The sequence below is a fragment of the Amblyomma maculatum genome, unplaced genomic scaffold (assembly GCF_055883805.1).
Source record: "Amblyomma maculatum isolate TAMU_Amacu unplaced genomic scaffold, ASM5588380v1 scaffold_13, whole genome shotgun sequence".
In the NCBI taxonomy this organism is placed as follows: Eukaryota; Metazoa; Arthropoda; class Arachnida; order Ixodida; family Ixodidae; genus Amblyomma; species Amblyomma maculatum.
The window spans coordinates 19502638-19523987 of NW_028146738.1; the positions used below are offsets into that span (position 1 = coordinate 19502638).

Genomic DNA, 21350 nt, shown 5'->3' on the forward strand with positions numbered 1-21350 from the left:
GACCTAGCTGATGCAGGTGAACACCTCCAGCAACGCACTCCTTCACCAGAAAAGGAGTTAGCCACACTGATGCAGTAATAGACCACAAACGCCCATGAATAGCGTTATAAGAGCCCAGCCCTCAGTCACCAGCGGCTGCTGAGCAACTGACCACGGAGGCGGTCAGGCCTGTGACGCAGCGGGGGGTGCTAAAAATTTCTGACTTTAAAGGGGCCGCCATTGGAAACTGACTCTGGCAACGTTTCACGCTAGAACCCCAGCTAGTGAAGCTGGTTTAGCAGTGCTGTTAGAGGAATTAAAGGGTATGAAATGAGATATCATAGGGATTAGTGAGGTTAGGGGTCTCAACGAGGCATATATTCACGTGGTGGTGACAAGGCCGTGATCACAAATGAACACACACACAGGTATAGAAGCAGTGATATGAACTCTCTATTCGGCTGACTTGCTTCCAGAAAGGAACTAAGCAATTCGGCGGCAAAGATAGCAACAATAGTGCTCGGCGGTCGTCGAACAAAGAATGCCTGTCGCACATGTCAACGCTCAATTTAAAGATGGCTCAGCACCATCTAGATAAAGTCGTAAGACATTCTTCCTCCGTCGTCGAATAATTGGCTTCAGCTTTCGATAGGGAACGGCTAGCATAGGCGATAATTTTCTCCTGCCCGGCACTCTTCTGAACGAGAACAGTGCCTAGGCCCAAACTGATTGCGTCGGCGTGAATTTCTGTATCGGCGTTTTCATCAAAGTGGCCCAGGAGAGGAGGGGACTGCTCGCGGCGCTCAAGCTCGGCGAAGGCGTCTTCTTGCTGCGCTTCCCTTTATTGTAAACTCTCAAAATGACCAAAAAAAGACAAGTAACTAAATTTGACAGAAAGCCCGCACCAAACCAGAGGTTATCGCAGGCAAAAACCAATTGAAAAGAAAAGAAAATGGGAAACTTCGAAGAGAAAATTTAAGGAAAGCCAATCAGAAGAAAAAGAAAACTATGGCACAAATGCCGGTCGGCAAAAGCGGTTTTTAGTGCAGAAATGCTCCCCGACAAATTGACATATTTAAAGAAAAAAAAACAAGGCTGGAACCGGCGGGCCAAGAAACTTCCGATGTGCTCGTAAACGGCCACGATGAAGGAATGTACGGGGAACTGTGGAAGGGCAGAGAAGTCAAGAAAAGATGACGAGGGAAATAACAAAGTATGAGAGAAGGGAGAGGGGGCAGCTCAATGGGCTAAAGGATAAAGGTCTCAAGAAGAGGTAAGAACAAGGGAACTGATGTGTAACTAGTGAAAAAAGTAAGGAAAGAAAAGAGTTAAGGTAACAGTCATTATGGAACAAATCTATGTATTAATACAGATCAAAATAAACGAGGACACTCGGGGCAATCAAACAGGAAAGCCACATGTCCACATGGCAGAGGCAGGGCCGCAGCCCACCAAAATCGGCCCTATGGCACCCCCGACCACACAAGACATGTTAGGACTTTGTATTGACCGGTAGGGCTACGAACCATCATGCGGGAATAAACGCGATTGAAAGGTGGAAGAAAAGCAAACGGCAATGCGTATAAGCAGCGCACTAGAACTAGCGGAGGATAGCAAAAGGGAAGCCTTGGAGGGGAAACAAAGTTCGGATACCCAGGCAGCATCTTTGCTATATCCGCGGTGAGTGGACAGGCGCGTAAGTAATGAATCACGTCACCCTTCACTTGACCGCATGAATAGGAAGGCGAAGAGAGAAGTGCAAAGCGAGATGGAAGTGCGAAGGAAAGCAGCCGTAGCCCGTTAGGAGAGGAACAAAAGAACGGGACGGAGGGAAAGAGAGGGGTAGAAGAAGAATGAAGGGGACAAAAATAGACAAGAGGGTGTCTGAATGATCTGCGGTCTAGATGGATGCCCACAGCTTTAGAACAGTACTACGCATACGAGTGCGTACAGACAAAGGCGATAGCTCCGACGGGCGTAAGAGGCCACGCGCCGACGTCAGAGAGGCTGCCCTATCTGCTAGCTCGTTGCCCCAGACACCACAGTGAGCAGGAACATGATATAAAAAGACAGGACGATGAAGCGAAATGGGGGCAAGGGTGAATTTTATATCGCGGATGCGGAAATCTCGGATGGAAAGAGAATGGATAGCCTGAAGGAGAGAAAGGTAAGCAGAGTATAGGTGCAAGGATAGAGGAGAAGGGGCGTGCTGGGCATAAGAACCAGCCTCGCGAAACGCAACAGCCTCTGCGCAGAAGGCACAGGAGGATGTCTCAAGGCGAAACCAAGCTGCTTTACGTAGCGCGCCACAAGATGAAAATGCAACAAATGCAGCGCCCGCAGAGCGGGATGTATAGGAACCGTCAGTGATGATATAAAGGCCGGGAAGGAAGAACTGAAAAGGAAAATTAGAAGGGCGAAGACGGGTGAACGAGAAAGAAAAGGCCAGGGAGGGATGCTCACGCCAAAGATCAAAGTGTGGAAGAATATCGGATGGGAGATAAGTGTGACCTCCAAAAGTGATGGACTCCACACCGTTCAAGAGGCTGTACTCTGCACAGAGGCGGTCAGCTCCAAGGGTAGAGGAGATACCAGAGGAGCACCTGGAGAGCAGCCGTGCGCGTTGTACGGAGTGCTCCTACGAGAGAGAAGGCGGGAATGACCCAGGTAGCACAGAATGTGGGGCCCAAGTAGGTCCGATGTAGGCAAGTGAGGCTGGGGCAACCATCGTAAAACCTGCATCGGTCCCCGATGGGGCAAATGTGGGCAAGCCCCACTTGGGCTTGCCCTTGTTCCATCCGCATGGGTCTCATAGCGGCGTTGCTCAGGCTAATGCAGAGCACATTCCTGCATCCAGACCGCAACGGTCCTTTGTCGGATATTTAAGGGCAATCCAACCAAAATGTGGGCTCTTTATGGAAAAGCCCTCATAGATCCGAAATGAGGCCGCCCCCATAAAATCTTTGTGGGACCTACATCGGCCGTAGTGGGGCAAAAAAAATGGACATGCCCACATGCTGCCCCAATCGGTCCCTTGTAGTTTACTTGAGGGCAGGTGAAATATGAATAAGAGCTCAATTTGGGCAAGCCCTCGTAAAGCCCAAATGGCAGCCTTAGCTAAACCGCTTTAGGTCCCACATAGGCTGTAATGGGGCTGGAAGGCGGGCGTGCCCGCATGGTACCAAAATTGGTCCCTTGTGGGAAATTTGAAGGCGCGTGCAACCGCAGGTGGGCTCTAGGTTCAAAATCAACACCCAGCCCAATTGGGGCTGCCCGCACTAAACTGCTTTATATCCCACATGGGCCGTAATGGGGCTGGAAGGCGGGCAGGCCTGCATGATACCAAAATCGGTCCCTTGTGGGGAATTGGAAGACACGTGCAACAGCAAGTGGGCTTTAGGTTCAAAAACAACACCCAGCCCAATTGGGGCTCCCCGCACAAAACCGCTGTAGGTCCCACATCGGCCGCAATGGGGCTAAAAGGCGTGCGTGCTATTATGTAATTATTCTTTCCAAGCTTTATTTGTATTAGATGCTGCCCTATATTACTATTAGAGATGATTTGTATAACAGTTGTTGCCATGTTTAGTCGGTTAGAGATATTGCTTGGCTTTAGTTCTAGCGCTCATGCATATTGCACTAAAGATACTAAAACATACTGATTGTTAACTGTTGCTCCTAATGTGGTTGCTGTGGATAGCCTGCAACACTTAGCACAAAATTACTGTTCAGAACACACATCTCCATAGCCTGCACAAGGTGCACACGAAGTCATTTAGGCTAGATTAATGTTAAGAAATATTGTAACATTTAATAATGTGGCTGTTTAGAAAGGGCGGACATGTAAAAATAATTACTTAAGTATGGGCATAAATAATGATGGGGGAAACTTGGACAAGGGCTTCCCATCAATGTCTGTGTCGGACGCCTATGAGAATAATGTGGGCAAGCCCAAGTGCGGCTTGTGCTATAGAGCCCGCATCGGTCCTATGTCATTATCTGAGGGGCTCACCGAAATAAAAAAAATAAATGTTCATCCAGAGCGGCTGCCCAAATCTGTACAAAGTAGGACCATCGTGGGAAGTTGGTGGGATGTGCCCTTTTGGTAATGCAGGAAAAATGTGGGCAGCCCCGCAACGGCTGCTTGCATCGGCCCTTAGTGGGGCCCATCGGGGCTTTGTCGACAGCCCCCTTTAGGCCTACGTCGGCCCCTCTTGCAGCACTCACATTGAGCCCACCGGGGCTGTCCTGCATTGCCTACATGGGACCTATAAGGGGCCCCCTTCATAGCCCACTTTGTGCTACCTGGGGAACGGGGCGAGACCACCAAGCTCAAACAGCTTAGGTAATGGCGGGTTGTACCATCTCAAAATAAATCCTACGGAGAGAAGAGGGATGCATCGAACGATGAAATGAACGAAATGACACCAGGCGCGAAGTGAGTACCTCTGCCTTGTCGCGCAGGAAGTTAGCATGAGGTAAAAACGTGAGATGGTGGTCAAAAATTACACCTAAAATTCTTAGTTCTTGTTTGAAGCTCAGCGGCCGGCCCGCAAAGCGCCCGGTGGGGTTACGTTTTTCCATGCCGCCCATGCCATGAGCGAATAGAATGTTTCGTACACGAGATGGTGGCACGGGAGTTGGAGGCCCAGCGGGTTATCCCATCGAGAACGCCTGCACTCAACAGTTCGAATTCATGGCGCGTTCAGGCCGGTATCAGTACTATGGTGTCGTCAGCATACTCCTGTAAGAAGACACCAGGAAGCATTGGATACTCGAGAAGATCTGCAGTAATAATATTCCACAACCGAGGGGGGGGGGGGGGGGGCAGGGGAACCCTGAGAGCAGCCAAGAGTAGGATAGGCAGACACTTCCTCGTCCGTGCGCGTGCAGTAGAACACCATGCGCAGGGAAAGGAAGGAACGTAAAAGATGATAGAGGTTGGATGGAAGATAGTGGTAACGAAACTAGCGAAGTACGAGGGGATGTCAAACGCTATCGAATTCGCCCTGAAAACCCAGGGATATGAGAACCATGGGCGTGCGGGATGCGCGGAAAGATTCCAAAGCCGTTCGCAACGGGGCGAGGGCTTGCACAATTACTCCGTGACTGTGTAAACCCAAATTGGTTGGGGTGGAGATGGACCTTTGCATGGAAAAAATAATAAAGACGACCATACAGTAAGCACTCTAATAATTTACCCAGTAGGGAATTCATTACTAATGGCCGGTAGGAAGTAGGGAAAGAAGACAATTTGCCCCTGCGCCACACCGAAGGAAAGTGGCCGAGAAGAAGGGCACTGTTGAAAAGGAAGAGTAAGAAGGACGGGTGGGCACGTCAGAGGCCGGTAACCAATGGCGCAGTCACCGAATCCAGGCCGGGAGCCGTCCACGTACCGACTGCGTTCACGCGCAATTGAAGCTTTTTATGCGAGGACGGTACGTAAGGAGGTACGGAAGAGTTGTAAAGCAAATCGACAGATGCACCGATAGACGTGTGTAGCTCTGAATCAATTGAAGTATCGTTACAGGCTACCTGTGTCTGGAGCAAAAGTGCCGCGGACCTGAGAACGGAGGCCGTCAGGACGCCTACACCGATGTCCAGGGGGGGGTAGAAATACTGGAGCGCGCAATTTGGGGAATGCTTGCTTAAATGGTGCGCTGAAAAGATTGTTCCGGGTAGCATCGCGGCATGCCTGTTGTAAAACCGTGTCCTTCACTTCCTTGATTCTTCGCCGGTAGCCTGCAAGTGCCACCTGAAACGCGGTGCGGTATACAGGGCGCATCGACAGGTCTGAGCAACACTGGAAGCGCCGGCGCAAGGCTCGAACGCGGCGCCGCTCGATGGCAAGCTCGGGCGACCACCATGGCTTCGGTGGCTTTGAGCTCTGAGGACCCACAGCCGTATGTTTGTGGCGCTCAATCAGCAAGGCAACCCTGACCAGTGCGTCAGAGGAACGCAAGTCGGCTCCAGCGACCAGAGGAAATCATATGTCTCTTTTGAGAGAGTCGGAGATACGAGCTCTCGATGCAACAGTTAGACGGTGCTGCTATGGAGGAGGAGGATAAATTGTCACATCAGTAAAAGAGCGTTCGGACATCGATTCGGTGTCCGAGATGATTCAAGTGCATCCACAGCTGACAAGGGATGGGAAAGCGAGCATGACATCAATCCATGACTTGACGTAATGATTATCATACGTCGGGGAAGAAGTTAGATTTTTCAAAACTGTCAGTTGATGGGCTAGTGCAAAATGGACTAATTTGGAGCCGCCTGGGTCGGAGGGCGCAGGGCCCCATAATTCATGTTTGGCGTTAAATTCACCAGCCAAAATGGTGGGGCGGACCGTCCCATCGAAACGACACGTCAGTCTTTGTAAGCTGTGTCAACTGACCGGCGATGTGCGAAAAGTCCCTCATAAATCGTCGATAATAATCACACAGCCCAAGGAACCTGCGTCCCGCTTTCTTGTCGGTGGGCGGTGGTAACTGTGTGATCGCACCTGTTTTCTCTGAGTCTCGGCGAACAGCATCCTTGCAAACAATGTGACCTAGGAACCGCTGTTCCTCGTAAGCAAAGTGTCCTTTTTCCGCTTTAATGATTAGCCCTGATTCAACAAGGTTGGCGACTGGGCACGTTGGTAGGGGTTCATACTTAACCAGCCTAAGGACGAGACACAGGAAAGAAGAGGACAGGACAAGGCTGGACTAGCAACTGCTAGTCCACTAGTTGCTAGTCCAGCCTTGTCCTGTCCTCTTCTTTCCTGTGTCTCGTCCTTTGGCTGGTTAAGTATTAGCCCTGATGACTTGATAGCTTCTAGCACAGTTCGAAGCCTTTTCAGGTGGTCTTCAAAGCTCGAGGAGAAGACAACGACATCGTCCAAGTACACTAGACAAATTTGCCACTTCAAGCCCGCCAGCCAGTGTCCATTACTCGTTGAAACGTCGCTGGTGCGGAGCAGAGGGTAAATGGCATGACCTTGAACTCGAAAAGGCCGTCCGCTGTGATGAATGCGGTCTTCTCGCGATTTATTCCGTGGACCTCAATTTGCCAATACCAGCTCTTCAGGTCCATCGGTGAGAAGTACCTCACACTGCAGAGCCGATCGAGTGTGCCATCAATGCCAGGAAGAGGTTAAACATCCTTCATCGTTTTGCTGTCTAGACGGCACACTTCGAGGCAGAAACGAAGTGTGCCGTCTTCTTGATCAGAACGACTGGTGCAGCGCAGTGGCTCTTAGATGGCTGGATAACGTCGTCACGAAGCATTTCGTCGACTTGCTCGCGGATAGGTTGGCGTTCTCGCGGCGATACGCGTTAGGGGCTTTTTCGCAGAGGCTGGACGTGTTATTCAGCTATAATGTGCTTCTTGGCAAGTGGGGTTTGCCGCACCATAGATGATGATTAGAAGCACTCACTGTAGGTTCGAAGATGATTGCAAATCTAGTCATTTCTGCTGTGAGGTAATTCGAGGTGGATGTCAAACGTAAGCCCACGAAATTTGTAAGGTGCATCTTCTAGGGGTTGGTCGGGGAGGGCGAATACATCTCGGATGTCCGCTAATTCATGGAGAAATGCGATCGTCTCGCCCTTGTTAAGATGCCGGTATTCTCCAGTGAAGTTCGTCACCAGTACCTGCACATGTCCATGACTGAAATGGACGATGCCTCTTGCAATGCCAAGTCGTCTACTCAGTAACAGCTTAGTGTTTCCTTCGACAACACCTTCCGCGATTTCGATTATTTTGTACCCACAGGGACGATGACACTTGATCGTGGCGGTACGGTCAATTCTCCAATGAGGGCGTCTGAAAGCTTGCTGAGCTTGGATCGGAGGTCGATAATCGCCCGATGTTCATTCAAAATATCCATGCCCAGAATCACGTAGCGGGAACACTACTATAGGAAAATGGAGCTGGTAGGATAGGTACGCCCATTTACTGTTGCGGTGCATTGCCCTGACAGGGCAATAAGGTTACCACCAGCGGTGCGGATTATTCGGCTGTACCAAGTAGTCGTTACTTTCTTGAGCTGGGCGGCAAAAGCTCCACTGATTGCAGAATAGTCGCTCCGATGTCCACTACGGCTGTAACCATGTGACCAGTGACAGCAACGGCAACGTCATTTGTTCGTGCCGTCGTATAGCATGTTGACTTCGGTGTTCGATCTTTACTTCTTAGTTTGCTCAAATCGCAGCCAGGGCACACTGTTGTCACTTCAATTGGCGGTGGGTTTAGTGTAACGTGTGATCACGTGGTCGTCGATGTCCTCGTCGTGCGTTGTGGTGGGGTATTAGTTGAAGCATCCTCACTCGTCGTCGGCGGGAGAGGATCTTCATTAATTCGCCGTTTAGCAACCTCACCTAAAAAAGTTGCTGGACTAGGGGACCGTCGTTGCACGTAACCGCAGCCCGGCGACGCAAATTGGGCATTGTGCGGCGATAAGGAGTGTGAGAGACATCTTGGAAACGCGTTCTCTCCCCTGCGCAGGAAGTCATCGATTTCCTGTGGTCGCTCGCCAGGACGGGGTCGTGTGGCGTCGACGGCGAAACCACGGAGGCCAATCCGCCTGTAGTTGCAGTAACGGAACACGTGTCCAGCTTCACCACAATGGAAGCAGAGTGGTCGGTTGTTTGACGTCCTCCAGGCGTCGCATTTCCTGGGGACTGGAGGTCGTTGGTAGGCTTGGCGGGTGGGTGCCAAAGGGCGGCTTTCGGGAGCAAGATAATTGTGACGAGGACTTGGGAGGTCGCGTCGGGGTACAGGACGACATATTGCAGTAGTGCAGCTCATTGTTGCTGCTTCTCGCACTGGAGCCGTCGCTTGAAGAACGCCCAGTGCCTTCTGTACTTCCTGACGGACGACGTCCTCGAGCGTCGCTACCTGGAGTTGTTGGGGTGATGGCTGCAATCGGCAAAGTTCCTCTCGGACAATCTCTCGAATGAGGTCCCGAAGGCCATCTCCACTCGCAGGTGCGCTTGGGCAGTGGCTTGAGTAGCCCGGTTGGAGGGGTAGTTCGTCATGGCGCATCCTGGTGTCCATCGTCTTCTCGATGGTAGAAGCTTCGATCTCAAATTCCGCCACGGTTCTTTGCGGATTGCAGACAAACCCTGCAAAAAAGACTCGTTAAAGCTTTGTATTAAAAATTTCTATTTAAAGCGGAAAGTTGGGCTAGTTGGTGATCTTTAGACTCAATGCGCATGGTAACTAGCGCTAAAGACAGGGAAAGAGGAGAAGCAGACACCACGAACGTTCGTGATGTCCGACGTGGTGGTGACAAGGCTGTGATCCCAAATGAACACAAACAGGTATAGAAGCACTGAAATTAACTCTCTATTCGGCTGACTTGCGCCCACGAAAGAACTAAGCAATTCGGCGGCGACGATAGCAAGAATAGTGCTCGGCGGTCGTCGAACAAAGAATGCCTGTCACACACGTCAAAGCTCAATTTAAAATCGGCTCAGAACCATCTAGATAAAGTCGCAAACTGTTGCTAGCACAACCTGGAACACTGTAGAAACATTTGCGAGAGGCCGGAATCTTCGAGACAGATCTGAGCGCATCTTACGTGGTAAAAAAAACTGATAAAGGTGCGTCTCGCGACACCGACCAATAACAAACAAAGAATACACAATTGATATGCGTGCCAGAATCAGAGTGATAAGGCCGCATGCGGGTGGCTGCTAAGAAACAACAAATACAGTTTTGAAGGTTTCGCGGCTATATACTGTGCTGGAGGACGGGCATATACTGCGTAATTGAGGTTTACCAGAGAGACGAGAACTAGGAGTAGGTTTCCTTGTCAAAAAGGATATAGCTAGTAATATATTTGGGAAGAAGATCAGCAGTGGCACGAGAGAAGCCCTCGCGCTAGGCCAGCCATTAAATCATCTTTCATCCTGTCGCCATGTTGTACCATCTTTATGCTTGCCGCCACATAACATTTTGGTTGGAGGTGCGGTGTACGTAATCCCCATCCTCACTTTGGAGTCTCGACGCCATCTGTATGCCGGGACTATCGGCCGACAGCCCGTGGAAATCACCACGCAGCTTCGCCCTAGCTCTTCCTGCCCCGCTCCCAGCCCGGATCAGAAGACAAGGAGCGCAGAAAAATGACATCAGACCAACGAAATGAAGGACCCGAAGGAACCGGAGGACACGAACACGCAACCCCGCCCAAACCACCCGACGCGATCTGGAGCCATCGGTCCCATGGATGCTTTGGTGGCGGATGGCCACAGAGCTCCAGGGGAGGGGGGAGGGTGCGGATCACCCAAGCATCATCGTCATCGTGGTGGCAAGGCCATCATTACCTTCTCTACTTTTCTTGAACATCATCACCGCCACGTCACACAGACTACAATGAACCGATCGGGACAATCGCTCGGTGGCTCCGGGAAGCAGATCAGCAGTAGCGCGAGTGGAGCCCTCGCGCGATGCCAACCATTAAATCATCTTTCATCATGTAGCCATGTTCTGCTGTCTTCTTGCTTTCCGCCATGTAACAATATAGATTAATTCTACAGCATTATTGCGAGGGCGGTAGGCATCGCAATAAGCTTAATAAGCGATATAAACTGAAGGTTGTGCAGGCATACGCGCCTACATGTAGTCATGATAATCAAGCAGTCGAAAGCTTCTACGAAGAAGTAGAATTGGCAATAATGAAATAAAATAAAACACACTATACTGTTCTGATATAGACTTAAATGCCAACGTAGGCAGAAAGCAAGCTAGAGACAAGGCAGTGGGCAACTATGACATTGAGTTAAGGAATAATAACGGGGAAGGATTAGTTGAGTTTGCTGAACGAAAGAGCTTGCGAACCATGAATACCTTCTTCAGCAAACGGAAGAAATGGAAGTGGACATGGAAATGCCCTAAGGGGGAGACTAAAAATGAAATTTACTTTATGCTCTTGTCTAACTTTGGCATTGGGCAAAATGCAGAGGCAAGCGTAAAGATTCGATGCAGGGAACACAAGATGGCAAGGTCTCGAATTGATCCAGATTTGAAGAGGGAACGGAACAGGCATGTGAAGAAGTCCATCAACGAATAAGCGGTAAGAGAAAAGACGAATTCAGGGTCTCGCTGCAGAGCATATCCAGTGCTAACCGGGGAAGCCTACGTTTACCTACAAGTAATGAACAATAATTTAAGATATCATTTCTGAGTGTGCGGTAAAAGGAGGCGGTAGAATGGTTAGAGATGATACCGGTAAATTATCTAAGGAGACGAAATATTTGATCAAGAAACGCAAAAGTATGAAAGCCTCCAGCCCAACAAAGCGGACAGACTGGCAGAGATATGAAAGCTAATCAATAAGAATAAAATGGCCGGCATAAGGAAGTATAACACGGGGAAAATTCAGCATGCTCTTAAAACGATCGTTGCCTGAAAGCGGTAAAGAGGAAATAAGGCATAGGCAAAAATCAAATGTATGCACTGAAGAACAAAGGGGGCAATGTCGTTACTGACAGGGACAAGATAATCAAGGTAGCTGAGGAGTTCTATACGGACCTTTAAAGTAGCCAAAGCAGTCACGGCAAAAATGAAATTGGCTGCGTGTGAAGAGCTAACACGCGTTTCGACAGTAACGAAGGACAAGGTTAAGAAATCGAAAGAAGCTATGAAAATGGGGAAAGCAGCTGAGGAGGATCAGGTAACTACAGAATTGTTGAAGGACGGAGACGATATCGGGCTAGAAAAACTGGCCGCCCGGTATACGTATTGTCTGAGGACATCGAAAGCACCGGAATCAGGGAAGGAGGCTAACATTATCTTAATTCGTAAGAAGGGGAGAGAGAGAGAAAACTTTTAATGAGCATATAATCAGTAAAAATTCGCAGGAGCTGGGTGGTCGGTGCCCCTAGTCCAGGGCTCCGCTGGCAGCAGCTGACTTGCGGACTAGCTGGATAATCCACGCTTGCTGGTCCAGGTTGTCGCTGGTCAGGGCCGCCTCCCACTGCTCGTGTGTCGGGCATGGCACTATTAACGTTGGGTCAGGTTTGTCCTGGCATTCCCAAGAGATGTGATATAGTCTGGGGCTTGCACCGCACCAAGGACAGTAACTCGTGTATTCTGTTGGGCTTATCTTATTTAAAATTTGAAGATTAGGGAATGTGTTTGTTTGTATTTTTCTCCAGTCTATAGCGTCCGAGGAAGAAAGGTGTTTGTGTGGTGGTGAGAAAATTCTTCTTTCTAACCGTAGGTGTTCCAGCCTGTCGCCGTAGGGTCCTAGGAGAGGGGTGAGGTAGGGATGGGGATCCGCCCGGTTTGTGAGAGCTCGGGCTAGATCATTCGCTACCTCATTTCCTTCTAGGCCTTCGTGTCCAGGTGTCCATGTAATTGTGTGCGTCTGGGAGATGGAACGTAATATTGCACACACTCTTTTGTGAGGTTTTCCGGCCAGGTAGTCCCTGCAGGCTGGTTGGGAGTCCGTCACTACGTGTGATGATTTATTTTGGTTGTCTTGTGTTTTTATTGTGATGGCTATTGCCAGTGATTCCGCTTCCGCAGGATCCTTTGCATAGATCGAAGCCTGAATAATTGGCCTCTTCTTGTGGTCAACTGCAGCTATTGTGAACTTGCCAGGTTCGCCGTAAGCCCCTATGTCCACGTAGACAACTTCCGCGTCTTTAGACAATTTCTTTTCCAATGATTTGACTCTGGCTTTCCTTCGACCCTTTTGTAACTCATGGTGCATGTGCTTGGGTATCGGGTTCACATAGATGTTGTTTCTTGTGGATGTCGGAATTTGTGATTTGATCTCAGAAGTTCTTAGTGCCTGCCATAGCCCTAGTTTTGACAGGATTTCCCTACCCGCCTGCGTTGTTGTTAGGCGTTGTTTCTGACTCTCTAGAACCGCCTCCTTGAGCTCCTCGAAGTTGTTGTGCACTCCGAGTGCCCAAAGAAGGGGAACGCTAACGATTTGAAAATTTACAGACCAGTTGGCTTACTATTCATTTCGTACGAAGTGTTGACTACTGTAAGCGCTAATAAGATCAGAACGACCTTCGACTTTAACCAACCAAATGATCAAGCAGGATTTTGGAAAGGGTACTCTACCATTGATCACATATCCACAACATGAACAAGACAAAAGAAAAGTGCTCGGAAAATAATGTGACGGCTCGTGCACGTGCACGAAGCCGCGGACGCCGAGCAGTGACTCATGGACACTGCTGACCGTGCCATGCCGGCATCTAGTGGCCCAACTCAAGGCGCGGAAAGCGGTCAACCCCTGAGAAGGAGGCACAACAATGGAGCGAAAGGGGTTAAAAAGAGGAGGCGAACGGGAAAGAGGGAAGAGGATCGCAGACAGTGGACGAGACGTTCGAACAGAAGACGAGCGGAGTAGAAGACTGGAGCTACGCCACGACCTGCGAGCCCGGGGTCTAGCCGCCGTTCAAGTTCGGCCTCGGTCATCCTGCTTCCACGCCTGGCATCTCATTCCTCCCGCCAGCCGGAAACAAAGAAGCAGCTGCAGCCTTCGGCATTCCATCACCTGGCCGTGACGTACACCCAGCTCTTCTTCGGTGCCCGTGCAAGAACGCGCCGACGCATCGACGCAGCCCAGTGACGGCGAGCCATAAGCGAAGCTGAGCCAGGTGTTTTAATTGAATATGTTAAAAACTATATTCTACGTCTGACGCCAGTGTGATGACTCGAATTACTTAAAATTGTCCTGAGTCCACACTGGACTTGAGGAGATGGAGGCACAGACTCGGGATATAATTTTAAACATATTTAGTTAAAACAACTGGCTCATTTTCGCTTACGGCTCGCCGTCACTGCGCCGCGACGCTGCGTTGGCATGGCACGGCACGGGCTCCGAAGAAGGGCTGGGTGTTCGTCAGGGCCAGGTGGTGGATTGCCGAGGTCTACCGCAGCTTCCTTGTTTCCAGCTGTCGAGGGAGGGGGAGGGGAGGCAGGATGACAGGGGCCGAACTTGAACGGTGTTTAGAACCCGGGCTTGCAGGTCGCAGCGCGTCTTCTGCTCTGCTCGTCTTCTATCATCGCAATAACCAACCCCTATAGACCGTTTTCGTGGCGAGGAGGAAAATCGAACTCGAAACGGAGACCACAGCATCACTCCTCCTCTCTGGTATGTGGGGATGTGGTGAGAGCAGCGGGGGCGCCGTAGCACACTTCACAGAAAGCACCCACACTGCACAATATTTTGCACAGAAAAGCGTCTTAAATAGCCGAAAAGCCTCTAAGCTTCTCAGCTGATATGGACGGTGCGCTATCATGACTGTTTTCTGCATTATTTATCTTCTAGATTACCTAACCATTTCCTTCTTTTCGCCTCTTTTTTTTCTTCCCCTGCCTATTCGTTTCATTTCCGCTGGACGCAGCGTAGCTGCTAACATGGACCACAGCTATCAAAACGATTTATTGCGTTCTTCTAATTAACAAGAGATTAGCAATATATTTTTAAAAGAAGATAAAAAGATTAACAGCGGCCCTATCCATATTTGTAGCTGTACGCTCCAACTCTTTCAGTCGAGCGAAAACTATCGTCCTCCGAATTTCAAGCACCAACTGAAAGTGTTTCGCCTTGGCAGCCGCTCGTGATAGCTCTGAACGCTCTGTTTTGTAAATAAGGGACAGGAAGAAATTAAACACGTGGATGATTATCTTTGCGGCAAAAATAAACGAGAGGCCTTCTAGCGACAAAACAAAATTATTTAGGCGAAGTCAGAAGGGACAGAAAAATTTAAACAGAACAATTTTATTTGCGACAAAAATTAACGAGATGTCGCCTAAAAAATATGTTGGCGCATTCCTCTGAGATTTATGAATATATGAAAGAACATACTTGCATATCCTGCTTGAAGACAACGATGCCTAACAAAATGGTTATCAGCTTACTGTTCAGTGAAACAGCGCTACAATAATTTTTTTTTCTGAAAGCACACATCTCACAAGCTTTTTCTGCCGATAATGAATATGAAACTGGTCATGTGAATGACAGGCATTCCTTAAAGTAAGCAAGTTTTACGAGGACAAATGAGCTATAGTATAATCGTTTATCAAAGCAACTTTCGCTGACGTCATTACGTGAAATTATTCAATAAGACCATCTTCACCACCAATCCTTTTTTCTGTTTTATCTGGCCGGACGCATATAGCGGCCAGTCACAGAATTCCACGATAGCAGCTCCCGCCGTCGGCAACAGCCATCGCCGCTCACCGAACGCACCGGTAAACCGGTGGCTGGGTCCGCAGCAATGCTGAAAACAGATCGCCGGGTAAACAGTGCTACGATGCTTGAAGGACACTTGAACGATTTGTCACCCAACAGCAGTTGCATTTAATCTTCGTTGGTCTTCTTGTTGCTTCCGTTGTTGAAACGTCAGGTCCTCGGGCTGCAGGAGTGGTTCGTTTGGCGTGCGACACGTTGCAGAGGAGAGACAGATTGGGAGACTTCTTGGCAGGAATGAATAACTGAAGAATTTATTTACACTATTGTACACTATTTACATTACGACTGGTGTGTTCGCTACCATCAGGGGCAAACGAGAACGCCAGGCCACGGTGCGCCCGCAACAACACCCTGTCCTGCCTGGCCGACGACTTACCTTGCGTCGCGCTACTCGCAGCGGTTCCTCGGAGCGCGCTTAGCGCATGGCATAACCCGGTCCGCACCTCTGCAAGTCTCAGTCCAAATTCTCTAAGTAAGCCTGAATTCCAAGTTCCCCTCAAACCCTTTGGTGCCAAAAACACTTCCTTAAATACACTCGCACAGGATTTCTGTGTCCCATAGGGAGCGCGTTTGACCGGGGCTAATCAATGAGTTCGAAATGGCCAATGGCACGCTGCCATCCCACTCACAAGCACAGCATGCATTCTATCCTCCTAATGCCAAAAAAATTAATACAAACACACTAAAACGCAGCGGCCACCAGCGATGCTCACTAAAAGCGGTAAGAGCCATCGATAGAAGGCGACCAAAGAAAAAAAAGGAAAGGAACAATTAAGCGTCCCCTTTTACGCACTCGACTCGTACGCATTTTAGGCCCGTAGCCTTCCCCATGCTACACTCTCCGACCGTCCCAGGCGGCTTCTTCAGAAAGACCAAAACCGCAGCTTGCGGACAATGCGCGGGGAGCGCGAAACACAGACCATGTCGCCGAGCGCGCATCTCCTTCCAAGGTCTTTCCTGCCGGCTTGGTTTTACTTCCGTGCCCGGCGGCCCTCTGCAATCAGCATTTGCCCCAACGTTTTACGACGGTCGAACAATTGAGGTGGTGGCGACTAGAGAAGCTGTTTAGAAGAAAAAAAAAAACAAGATCTAAAGACGCTGACCCAAACACTTCCGGGCGTGCAGGTGTGCATGGCTCACCCAGCCCGACGGCCTGTAAACCTGACTCCTCCCAATCCAGATTGTTGTGCGTACACTTGTTGTAAGCACAATAAATACTCTGGGCGTCGATCTGCCGGCGCCCCAATGCTCAGCAGTGGTCAAAGTCAACCACACAACAATAAAAAAAAATGATAGCCCACATAGTAGCAAGTATGTCTACATTGGCAGCATCTCGGCAGGCATCACAACTATACAAATGACGCTATGCGCCCTTCAACAATGTGATACAAGGAAAGAAAATTGCCGAGTGGTTGTCAATGACACATAAAGGTTTGGGCAACAGTTCATATCGCAAAGCACGAATAAAACCTCAAAAATGGGACCCCGCCTGTACCATCACCGGCGAAATATGGAGGCCACCCTGTCACGCACTGTCTACCCACTGTCTCCCTAGGTACGTGCATGGTACCCTTGGTGAACGTAAGTGGTGTCAGCAGCCCTGGTAGGCCAACTGCAGTCTCCGGGTTCTTCAGCGTTCAATCTCGACAAAGCGTCAGCGCACATGTTCCCCTTAATATGGGAGATCTTGCAGTAGCATATTTTTTTCGAAGGACCAGCATGTAAGTCGGGCGCTCAATGGCTCGAACGCGTCGAGTTGGTTAAAGCCCGGTTCACACTGCAGAAACATTTGGTCGACTCTGTCTGGCGACAGCGTGTTCGCGTAATCTCAGCTACCCTGTCATACTGCTTCAACACGAACTGTCCGGAAGTACGTCTTTGTCGCCCGGCTACACTGAACGGAAAGGTCCGCAGGAATCCCTGGCGAACTCCTTGACACTCTGAAAAAACAACTTCGGCGGCGCTCCTCTGCTGCTCTCTAGCGTAGCCGCGGGCGACTCCGTAGTCCGGCGCGCAAAAGAGGAGGGGAGCCACGACGGAATCCGCAAGGACGGGTCTTGCGCACAAGAAAGGGCCAGAGATAAGAAGGGAACCAGGGCGGCTACACCACAGCTGGTATCAATTGTGGACCACTTCCCGACTGCATTCAAGACTCCGTACCGCGGGAGAGAACAAAGCGATGATAGGGAGCTTTTTTTTTTCAAGTGCTGTTTGCGAGCTCGAAAACCATTAAAAAACGATCAATCACGGTTAAGTGGCGGGGATGGTGTGTCGTCGCCGGGATTTTCTCTCGGCCAGCGAACAAGTCAAACACTGCCGACGATCGCGGTTTGCATTTAGTTTTCGCTGCCCAAGTCTGTCACACCGACGTATCACCCCGGCAACTTACATTGTTTCCCACCTGCATGCGCAGTGTGACAAGCTGCTTGGAGACAAATGTCTTCGGAAACATGTCTCCGGCTTGACGAGTGGACGTGTTTTGTCGACGCCGCTGTTGTGTTCCGGCAGTGTGAACCGGCCTTACGGGGTTATGGTCGGTGACCACCCAACCCTTGCGCCGAACAACCACCCATCCAAGCGACCCCAATGCCCGCACTACCGCACACGCTTCCCTTTCAATGGCTTAACATTTTGCCTACTGAGCAGGTGCTTTCTTAGAAAATCGATCAGTCTTTTCTGCTCGTCTACCGTATGTGACCTATGTACCTACTCGTCTCTCAAAGCACCAGTACCTACAAATTTCGCGTTCAAACCTAACGTAGTCCGTACGAGTGTTTCTTTTCAACTCCAGTTTCCTTCTCTTCCACCTACTGCCCCGCGCGTACTCGAACCTTAAGCGCGCATCATCGATGACCACCTGGGTCGAACACCAACTCTTTCCGGATAAGACTGCATTCCTCTAACTGCGCAGGCGAAGCTGCCCGCCTGAGGCCTACCTTCAAATCGTGGCACGAACTTTATCTTGCGAAAGTCTCCGTCTACTGTCAGCGAGCACAAGTCGCTCGCCTTCATGGACTGCACTCTCGCAAAGGCGTAGCGCTCCATCGTGTGTTGCTCCTCTACATTGAACCTTTCATTACACTTAGACTCCACACCTTCGACCTGACTGTCGCGCACAAGCATACTCAAATCACGGCGCAAGCGGGGGCGCATCGCCGGCCATGACGCTGTGTCTCTGTTCCGCTCACGGTGAGGAAGAAAGCTGGAGTCGTCAGTAGTGCCGCTCCATCTGTGCGGTAGCAACTCAGCCACAGCGCCACCTGAATCTAAGCCGGTTACCTCCATATCGGCGCTCATAGGCCACTGAGATTCTGTCAACAAAACATCGCACACCACACCTGGCCCTGACAAACCACGCGTGTCAAGCTTCGGCAAAGCTGTGCATACGTCCTCTGTGCCTTTAATGTCATTGATGAGATTGGTTGCATCACCCTTTTCACCTACAACGTGCACGTTCGCGGAGTTCATCTGTGTACTAAGAGTTAAGGACCACTGTTCCCTCCCAGTCTGTGTAGCTGGAACTACAACTTCGGGAGTTGCGATACCGCCTGACTCTGACCCTGTCAATGACGATACATTGCACTTGGCACCTGCATCTAACAAACTACTTGCGTTATGCCCTTGCTGACCTCTGCAGATGTCCTCAGCGCCTTCAATGTCACTGGTGTGATTGGTTGCATCAAGTGAATGACTGTCGGCGTGCACAGGCGTCGTCGCTCTGTGGATGCCGGCCGCTAACAACCGCTCACTCTCACCCTCGGTGGTTGCGACAATAACATCGGGCGCAGCAGCATAAGTGGTCTCCACACTGCAGACCAAAGGAACTGGACATTCGCTCTGGATACAGCTGATTCCAACCGGTGTGATTTCACGGACGATAATATCGAGCGCCTAAGTCGCATTTCCCGCACTACCTCCAGGACATGAGCCCCTCTGAACTCGCTCCGGCAGAATCCTCGCTGCCCTCTGTGATCGTTGCCCCTGTTCCAACCCTATCATCACTTTGCATAGCTTTTCTTCCATTATCGGCGCCTGGCGCTCAAGGACCTGTAGATGCTGCTCGCTTTCAGTCTCTTCCTTCATCTCTACGGTGCGTGTAGGATACCACGGGCTTTGCTCATCGTTTTCTGCTCGGACAGGTGCCTGCTTTATAGTTTCCTCTGCGAAAACTTCGTCCTCTGGTCTTACAATGCGACCTGCAAGCTCCTGAAATTATCTCTTAACATGCCTGAGCTCCTCAAACGCATCGGGAGTCAATAGCGCTTCTTCCGCCAGCTCGTCGGTTACTGTACAGTGTGAGCGCGGACGTAATTACACCGTCGCCCGGTGTCGACAGACTCAAGGGAACATACATTAAGTCAGCTGTGGCAGTATGCCCAAACGCACTTTTGAGCCGTATCTTGCCCGATCCCTCTGATGTGTTTTAGGGTACTACACTTCTCCTGAGGATCGTCATCTCTGCTCCCGAGTCAAGACAAGCCCCAATCGGCTGTCCAACCGCAGTCAGCTCCACCCAAATTATTTTGGCCCCTCTAAAGGCGACGTTCATTACCTCACCTGTTGGTACACTTTCATATGCTGCCCTGGCAGTTGTTTTGAATACCTTTTCACTGAGTCCTGTATCTCGCAATCTTTAGGCTGAGTTTGTGGGCGATTCCGCTGGTAGTGGCCTACGCAACCGCAAGAGAAACATCTGGGGGCCGGTGCGCGACCACTATTTGTGTTCTTTGTATCTGAATGCCTCACATTATCCCCCCCCCCCCCCCTTGGCCGTCTCTGCGAACCTCTGGCTCGTCTTGCGGAAGCTTCTTTTGCTATACTCGAACTTTTCCGCGAGCTCGGCCAACTCCTGGGGTTGAAACCATGCTCTGGTTTCGCGCTGTTGCACGCATGTTCGTAGATCATCGCTCATGAGTCTTCATTCGGTCCGAAACGAGCAGCGCACGCAGCTCATCCAGCGACTTTATTTTCCGGCTGCTCAAATAATAGTCCAAGAGAACTTGTAGCTTTGTCGCGAACCGACTCCACGTTTTGCTACCCTTCCGGCTCAAGAAAAACCTACTGTGCTGCTCTTCTGGCGTCAGTTCGAGCTCCGCCAGCACAAACTCCTTCATCTCAACGTACGATGCCAGATCACTGTCCATACCTTCGGTTATTAGCGCACGGCTGCGCTCATTGAAAAGAGGCATTATGAGGCAACCGCGGAGGTCATAAGGAATCTCGCCGATCCTCATCATATTTTCCGCATTTTTGAATTAAGCGGGCACTAGTTCGTCGGACGCCGCCATGGGAGCAAGGACTGACCTCAACTCTTTCGAATATATGCTCGGATCAGATAGAGTTTTCCGTTCCCTTTCACGCTCGCCCTTCTGCCTGAGGTTTTCTAGCTCAATTTCGAGCCGTAGTAATTCCAGTTTACTTGGTTCACTCTCGGATTTCCTCCCATCTGCTACGACCGAGGGTGCTATATGATTTGCTGGACTCGCAGCAGATTCATTTTCTTGTGACACGGAACATACATCAGTATCATCCGTCACTGACACCTGGTCAGAATTCTGGCTCGCCATCCCGTCTTCCCTCTGAGATGTCCCTGGTGTGGTGACCACCATGCTCTACCAGAAACGAAAAGAGAGTAGACCCACCTTCACGTGTCGGTGCTTTCCGCCGTCCGTCTGGCTCACTCGGTGATGTCAGGCAAAGTTCTGTCACACCCAGGTCAGTTCGTTCACCGTCAGCACTCAGCAGCACGGTCCCCGTCGTGGCTTGGATCACGGTCGTCCCGGGGTAGGATGCTCAGGTGCTCTGATGAGGTGTCGTCCTCTGCAACACTTCCGTTGTGGCCCCGTTCGCTCGATCTTTCGTTAGCGATGGTTCAGTTGTGATCTTCTATACTCGGTGCCGTCGAAGCCGTTCACCCTCTGCAGGAAGCCGCTCTCATATCCTGTACTCGACTGCGCCAGTTAAGCTTCGTTGGTCTTCTTCTTGTTGTGGCTTCCGTTGTTGCAACGTCAGGTCCTCGGGGTGGAGGAGCGGCTCGTTTGGCGTGCTACACGTTGCAGAGGAGAGACAGATGGGGAGGCTTCTTAGCAGGAATGAATAACAGAAGAATTTATTTACACTACTGTACACTATTTACATTACGAACGGTGAAGTCGCTACCATC

General features: G+C 50.3%; 1 long non-coding RNA gene across 1 annotated transcript in view; it reads right to left on the reverse strand.

Moving 5' to 3' along the window:
• LOC146172302 (uncharacterized) overlaps nucleotides 1–21063 on the reverse strand; it is a 136452-nt gene extending 115389 nt beyond the window's left edge. The window contains exon 1 of the long non-coding RNA XR_014702506.1: nucleotides 20830–21063. This is a non-coding gene — a long non-coding RNA (uncharacterized LOC146172302). The remainder of the gene's footprint in view (nucleotides 1–20829) is intronic.
• Between the last annotated feature and the right edge of the window lie 287 nt (nucleotides 21064–21350).